At 50.0% G+C, this 7,495-nt stretch overlaps 1 long non-coding RNA gene across 1 annotated transcript; it reads left to right on the top strand.

Annotated features, from left to right (window-relative positions):
• Window positions 1–4,480: 4,480 nt before the first annotated feature.
• LOC117511732 lies at window positions 4,481–7,080 on the top strand. The gene is made up of 3 exons (XR_004561060.1): window positions 4,481–4,491; window positions 4,926–4,931; window positions 6,916–7,080. It is a non-coding gene; the product is annotated as an uncharacterized LOC117511732 (long non-coding RNA).
• The last annotated feature ends 415 nt before the right edge of the window (window positions 7,081–7,495 follow it).

Below are 7,495 nucleotides of genomic sequence, written 5' to 3'. Positions count from 1 at the left end.
CGTCCGTACGATTGTGCCATTGATTTGATACCGGGCGCTGAGTACCCGTCCAGCAGGCTGTACAACCTCTCACGTCCGGAACGCGAATCAATGGAGACCTACATCCCGGGACTCGTTAGCTGCCGGGTTGATCCGGAAACTCCACCTCCCCGATGGGTGCTGGTTTCTTTTTTGTGGGGCAAGAAGGACGGCGGACTCCGTCCATGCATTGATTACAGAGGGGATGAACGAGATCAAGGTTCGCAACCGATACCCGTTACCTCTGTTGGATTCAGTGTTCACGCCCTGCATGGAGCCCAAATTTTCACGAAATTGGATCTTAGGAATGCTTATCACCTGGTTCGGATCCGGGAGGGAGACGAGTGGAAGACGGCATTTAACACCCCGTTAGGTCACTTTGAGTACCTGGTCATGCCGTTCGGCCTCACCAATGCGCCGCGACGTTTCAAGCATTGGTTAATGACTCTTGCGGGACTTCCTGCATTGGTTTGTCTTCGTATATCTAGACAATATACTCATGTTTTCTCCGGACCTGAGACCCATGTCAAGCATGTACGTCAGGTCCTACAGTGGTTGTTGGAGAACGGCTGTTTGTGAAGGTGCGAGGAAGTGTGAGTTCCACCGCACTTCTTTGTCCTTCTTGGGGTTCATAATCTCCTCCAACTCCGTCGCCCCTGATCCGGCCAAGGTTGCGGCGGTGAGAGATTGGCCCCAACCAACGAACTGTAGGAAACTACAACAGTTCCTCGGTTTTGCAAATTTCTACCGGAGGTTCATCAAGGGCTACAGTCAGGTAGTTAGCCCCCTGACAGCCCTGACCTCCACAAAAGTCCCCTTCACCTGGTCGGATCGGTGCGAAGCCGCGTTTAGGGAGTTGACACGCCGGTTCTCGACTGCACCGGTTCTGGTGCAGCCCGATCCCAAGCGCCAGTTTGTTGTTGAAGTGGATGCCTCTGACTCAGGGATAGGAGCCGTGCTATCCCAGAGCGGGGAGTCCGATAAGGTTCTCCATCCATGTGCCTACTTTTCCCGCAGGTTGACCCAGCTGAACGGAACTATGACGTCGGCAATTGGGAACTTCTTGCGGTGAAGGAGGCTCTTGAGGAGTGGAGACACCTGTTGGGAGGGAGCATCGGTACCATTTACGGTTTTCACAGACCATCGGAACCTGGAGTACATCCGGACCCCGCGAGGGTCTGAACCCAGGCACAGCCCGCTGGTCGCTGTTCTCGGGCGTTTTGACTTCGGATCACCTACCGCCCCGGGACTAAGAAACAACGATCTGACGCCCCTGTCCCGGGTGCATGAAGAGGAGGTCAAGACCGAGCTGTCAGACCCCCCTGAAACCATCATCCCGAGTCCACTGTCGTGGCCACCCTTACCTGGGACGAGGAGAAGACCGTCTGGGAGGCCCCTGACACGGAGCCCGGACCCAGGGAAAGGTCCGAAGGACAGCCTCGTACGTCCCACCAGAGGCCAGGGCTGCGGTCCTTGACTTCTATCACGGTTCCAAGCTCTCCTGTCACCCAGGGGTGCGAAGGACCGTGGCAGTGTCCGGCAGCCAGGCTTTGGTGGGCGTCTATGGAAGCCGACGCCGGGAGTATGTCCAGGCCTGCACAACCTGTGCCAGGGGCAAAGCGACCATCACAAGGCCCAAGGCCTCCTCCAGCCTCTGCCTGTGCCTCGTCGCCCCTGGTCTCATATCGGCCTGGACTTTGTCACGGGCCTCCCACCGTCCCAGTGCAACACCACCATCTTAACGATAGTGGACCGGTTCTCCAAGGCGGCCCACTTTGTGGCCCTCCCAAAGCTCCCGACGGCCCAGGAGACTGCAGACCTCCTGGTCCACCACGTCGTGCGTCTGCATGGGATTCCGTCGGACATCGTCTCGGATTGGGTCCTCGTTCTCCTCCCAGGTCTGGAGGAGTTTCTGCAGGGAACTGGGGGCCACCGTCAGTCTCTCGTCTGGGTACCACCCCCAGACGAACGGACAGGCAGACGCGGCACGAACCAGGAACTGGAGCAGGCCCTCCGCTGCCGTGACCTCCGCGCACCCGATGGCTTGGAGTGACCATCTGGCCTGGATCGAGTACGCTCATAATAGCCAAGTTTCATCTGCCACCGGCCTCTCCCCGTTTGAGGTGTGTTTGGGGTACCAGCCCCCATTGTTTCCGCTAGTGGAGGGAGAGGGCGGGGTGCCCTCGGTCCAGGCCCATCTGAGGAAGTGCCGTCGGGTGTGGTGTACCGCCCGCTCTGCCCTGCTCAGAGCCCGGACGAGGGCTAAGGCCCATGCAGACCGCCGGCGTTCCCCGGCCCCTGCGTACCAGCCCGGGCAGGCGGTTTGGTTATCCACAAAGGACATACCTCTGCAAACGGAATCCCAAAAGCTGAAGGACAGATTTATAGGACCCTTCACCATCGTGAAGGTCCTCAGTCCAGCCGCAGTGAAGCTGAAGCTGCCAGCTTCAGTGCGGATACATCCGGTATTCCATGTCTCCAGACTCAAACCCTGCCACACCCTGCCAGGAGGCGCCCATTGAGGGGGGGGTCCTGTTGTGTGGGCCGCTGAAGAGGAGGTACTGCTGGCCCACCACCACCAGATGGCGCCCTGCTTGGAGTGCGGGCTTCAAGCCCGAGAGGGCGCCAGAGCCACTGGGAGTGACAGCTGTCAACTCATCCTCAGGACCAGCTGTCACTCATTCACATCATCATCACCATCACCATAAAGGCCGGACTGCAACTCCACCTCCTCGCCGAGAAATCAGCTACCATTCAGGTAACTTTCTCTGCTGACTCGATCATCATTGAGTGATAACCTGAACTTCTTTGCAGCCGTTATCCTGTGGTGTTGTCCTTATCTGTGGGATTGGCGTTGGTGTGATCAGCGACGGCTTCGCCTCACACCCCAAACCAAGATAAGTGGTTAACAGGAGCTGCACAAGTGTGTGATTGGAGGTGGAGGTTTTCCCTCCTTTACTGAACACTGACTGTGGGTTAATGAGTGTGCGAACTCACCACTCATCAGGACTGTCTCTGTTTTCTGCCAGCAGTACCGGGTCTGACTGCTGAAGACAGCGGCCACCTGGGGCGCAGGGCTTGGCGGCCTCCGGTGTCTTCAGCTCCGTTGGTGGTGGAAGCTGTGTGGGATCCAGCTCTTCTCTCGCCAGGCGTCTTCTATCGCGAGCCTGCACACACGTCACCTGGTGTATGATTGACAGTCCACCATATTGTCTATTGTCTGTACGTCGTTGTGCGATTCACAACATTAAATTGTTACTTTTGGCTTATCCATTGTCCGTCATTACGCCCCCTGTTGTGGGTCCGTGTCACGTCACTTTCACAACACTACTGTTTCTTCCACCTTCAGAATATTGCCTGCTTAGTAACATTGTGTTCAGAGCGAGCTGGAAAAGACTGTCCATGCCTTGTTTCCTTGTGCCTGGACTACTACAACTTTCTGTTCTTTAGCCTCAGCAATGCCTCTCTGGTTCAGAATGCAGCTGCTTGGCTGCTTACTAGGTCTTCTAAGATGGTCCCCAATACACCAATTCTGTCCTCCCTGCATTGGCACCCCATTCAGTTAGGTTGTAGTTTAAGTTATTGGTGATAACTTCCAGAGCTCTGTGCGGTCAGATGCACCCTACATCAGTGAAGTCCTACACACTTAGGCACCAAGCAGGTCTCGAGCTCACAGACCAGAAACTTAGTGCTTGTGCCAAGGGCAAGGTTGAAAACAAGGAAGACTGTGCATTTGGAGTGGTAGCTCCAAAGACATGGACGCACTGCCTTGTATCTGTGCTCCGTAGACTCTGTTGGAGGTTTTAGGAGAAGCTCAAGACCTACCTGTACAGGACTGTGTTTACTAGTGTTGTGTTGTTGCTGTTTTAATTGAATCTTACTGTGAAGCACTTTGTGATTGTTTCTTGAAAGGTGCTATATATAATAATTTTTACTTACTTACTGCTGTATCTCAAAGTGCCAAACTAACTAGAGCTAACAGGCTAATAAACCTGGGTTTGTGTGACTGATTAACACATGTTTGGTGGTCTGGGATGTGGTTCTGGACTGGAGGTGGTCTCATAATGGGCAGCTTCCAACCAGATATTAAACCCTATTAATAACTGTGGCACTCATCAACACCTGCTAATTAGTGCTAACGGTGCTAACATATAAATTAAAATACTAAAGTGTCACTCAATGGAATACTGGAGGACAGACCTCTTACATTGGTCCGTACAACTTACTGCATGGCAAGATGCATTTTCTCAGATATTTGTAATAAAGCACTCAGAATGGATGAACTAATAGCCATCTGATAGTAAAGGCTGCTGATAGTGACAGCCTGGACTTGTCTTGCAAAGTGGCCACGTCCCTAATTTTTCATATTTTCTGCCCTAAAATAGGTTAAACTTATGCGATATAAATTAATTCAGCCAAATTCAGTTGGCATGAATGGAGAAATTAGCTGTAGAGACCAAAACAGTTTTTGTTGTTGTTGTTGTTGTTGTAACAGGCTGTAAATTGTTATTTGTGTGTTACAGTTGGGCATTTTAACATGGTCTTCTATGGGGACTGACTCATTTTTGGAGCAAGCCTCGAGTGGCCATTCAAGGATCTGCAGGTGTTGGCACTTCCACATTGACTTTATTTTCCATCACGGAGGTTGCCACTTAGTCATCTCCCAGACAGAAAGTCCCTTGCTGAAGGCCACCTGCACCTCATTATCTGCATACATCAGGAGTTGCATCCGGCACAAAACATGTGCCAAATCAACACCCATACCAGATCTGATACGGTGACCTCGAGTAAAAACGGAAGCAGTCAAAATGAGAGATTGCACTTATGAGGAAGTACGGTGCTGCTGTTTGTTATCTTCCAAAGATAATGATTTTTCTGTCTTGTTATGTAGATATTAGCAGAGATAGAAATGTGTTTATTTTTTAAATGAAAGTCATACACACTTTTTCCAGGAGGGGAAACCTGTGTGTGAGCCACTTTTAGGCCCTGTTACTTATTTATTTGAGTTTGTGCTGGAGCCTGACACCTCATTTCCTGCTGGTGCCTGGTGCACGACTCTTAAAAACTGGCCCATATTTCCACTAACTAACCGGCGCTAACCTACATTGACAGTAGAGTAAAACAGGCAGGCTGCTCCCTGACAGACTTGTGAATAAAGCATCCTTCAGATTCCAGCACAATGCCTCCTCGCCGTTCTAATAAATGTCTGCAGCATGCAGCCAACTGTCATATAAATCCTCTGTGATATGCAAACCACAGATTGATTATGGATCAGTCTGTATGATAATAGCAAAGCTGATCCAGTATAACACCCTGTTCAGCCACCCACACGTGCACGCTGATGACTGCAGGCGGCTTTGGAATCTGGACGTCTTTGCTCGTAGTAAACCCACATAGCAAAACAGAACAACATCCACTGCAGTTCTCCAGCAGCAATCGCTGAAATGTCGCTCTGTTTACATAGCCGAGAGGCCTCTGGCTACACATTTCTGTAATTTGGCCTTTATGCTCAGCAGTTTTGCAGCTGTGATGACATTTGGGTGTCGCCCCCCTGATTCTCACGGCCTCGCTGCCAGCGCTTCTCCGGCTGCTGGTCGTCAGCCAAGACTGAGGTCTGAATGTCAGCCTCTGCTGGTCGTCCGCACGTGGACGCAACTGAATAAAGGTGCTTCAGAGGGAAAATAATCCTGACACATGAATGTTTTGTTTGTTTGTTTTTCTTCCATGAGGAGTTTTCTATCTCAGTGGTTTCACGCAGAGAGGGCGTGTCAGGTCACAGGAGCCAGTCTGTGCAAAGGAACCGGAATTGATGGTGATTTGACTTCTTAGTTAGAAATATCAGGACATGTCTGGTGAAGTAATAATTCTGACTCAGAATGGTGGGTTCAACCCTGGTTTCTTAAACCCGGGTTGGATTTGGTTAAGTTCAAGATGCTGCTTAACAACAACAGCAACAACAACATATCATTTTTCTATTTTTGGTGACTGTAAAAGGCCAAAGAGATACTCACGTGTCACCTGGCTGCAGCAAAAAGACTGTTACTTTCATGAGGTGGGAATGGACCAGTTGTCTGCTTGGGTGGTTGTCATCATGGACCCAAGGCGTAACGTATGTCTCCTGGATGTCAGCCTGGAGACATCCTGGATGCTCTTGACCTCAGACTGGGGCGATGGTGCATCTTTTAGCAGGACAATGACCCTCAGAGTCAGCACACATCTGAGAGAGGAGTGGCTTCAGGACAACTCTGTGAATGTCCTTGAGTGGCCCAGCCAGAGCCCAGACCTGAATCCGATTGAACATCTCTGGAGAGATCTGAAAATGGCTGTGCACCGACGCTCCTCATCCAACCTGATGGATCTTGAGAGGTGCTGCAAAGAGGAATGGACAAAACTGCCTAAAGATAGGTGTAACCAAGCTTGTGGCATCATATTCAAGAAGACTTGAGGCTGTAATTGCTGTAATTGAAAGGTGCATCAACAAAGTATTGAGCAAAGGATGTGAATACTTATGTACATATGACTTTTTAGTTTTTTTTTTTATGAATTTGCAAACATTTCAAAAAACTTTTTTCATGTTGTCATTATGGGGTGTTGTGAGTAGAAGTTTGAGGGGGGAAAAGGAATTTACTCCTCACAGATCTTCACCTGTTTACTCACCCTCTCACCCACCTTCTACTACTCTTTCCCATAACTTCATGCTGCGGCTGATTAACTTTATGGCTCTGTAGTTGCTGCAGCTCTGTACTTCACCCTTGTTCTTAAAAATAGGAACCAGCACACTTTGTCTCCACTCCTCAGGAGTCCTCTCACTTTCCAAGATTTTATTAAACAATCTGGTTAGAAACTCCACTGCTATCTCTGCTAGACATTTCCACGCCTCCACTGGAATGTCAACAGAGTGGGTCTTGGCCTCAGCTTTATATAAATTCTGGGTTTGTTAGTGAAGCGTAGGGCTAGTGGCTGGCAATCACCTTAGTATTTTCTCTGCTTTGCTGTTGCTTCATGCTGATGAATAATACCTTAGGTGTAGTTTTTCTGGCCAACTGATTCTGCTTTTTTTCCTCTCTGTCTGAGGTACGGATAATGTTACGACATCACATGCTGGATTTGATGACTGTATAACTTCTGAAATGGACATGGAATGGACTTTGCCGTAGGAACAGGCCCACTGAATGGTATGAGTAGTGCTGGATTTCCCCTGCCTGTGGACTGGACACTTGCATAGACTTCTCATCAAATACATCTTTTTTGTTGTGTTATGTTCTGTTTGGTGAAACTGCAAAATCTTGTAACTGTTAGAATGGCCAAAGCAGTAGGTCACCCCGTTGAGTCTGGTCTGCTTGAAGTTTCTTCCTCAGTTTCATCAGAGAGAGTTTTTCCTTACCACTGTTACATTTGTGCTTGCTCTAGGGGTTGGTAAGGTTAGACCTTACTTGTGTGAAGCGCTGTGAGGCAGATTTGCTGTGACTTGGTGCTA

Source organism: Thalassophryne amazonica, chromosome 6 (assembly GCF_902500255.1).
Source record: "Thalassophryne amazonica chromosome 6, fThaAma1.1, whole genome shotgun sequence".
Classification (NCBI taxonomy): domain Eukaryota; kingdom Metazoa; phylum Chordata; class Actinopteri; order Batrachoidiformes; family Batrachoididae; genus Thalassophryne; species Thalassophryne amazonica.
Note: the sequence above shows the minus strand (reverse complement) of the source record. Positions and strands in the feature narration are given on the sequence as shown.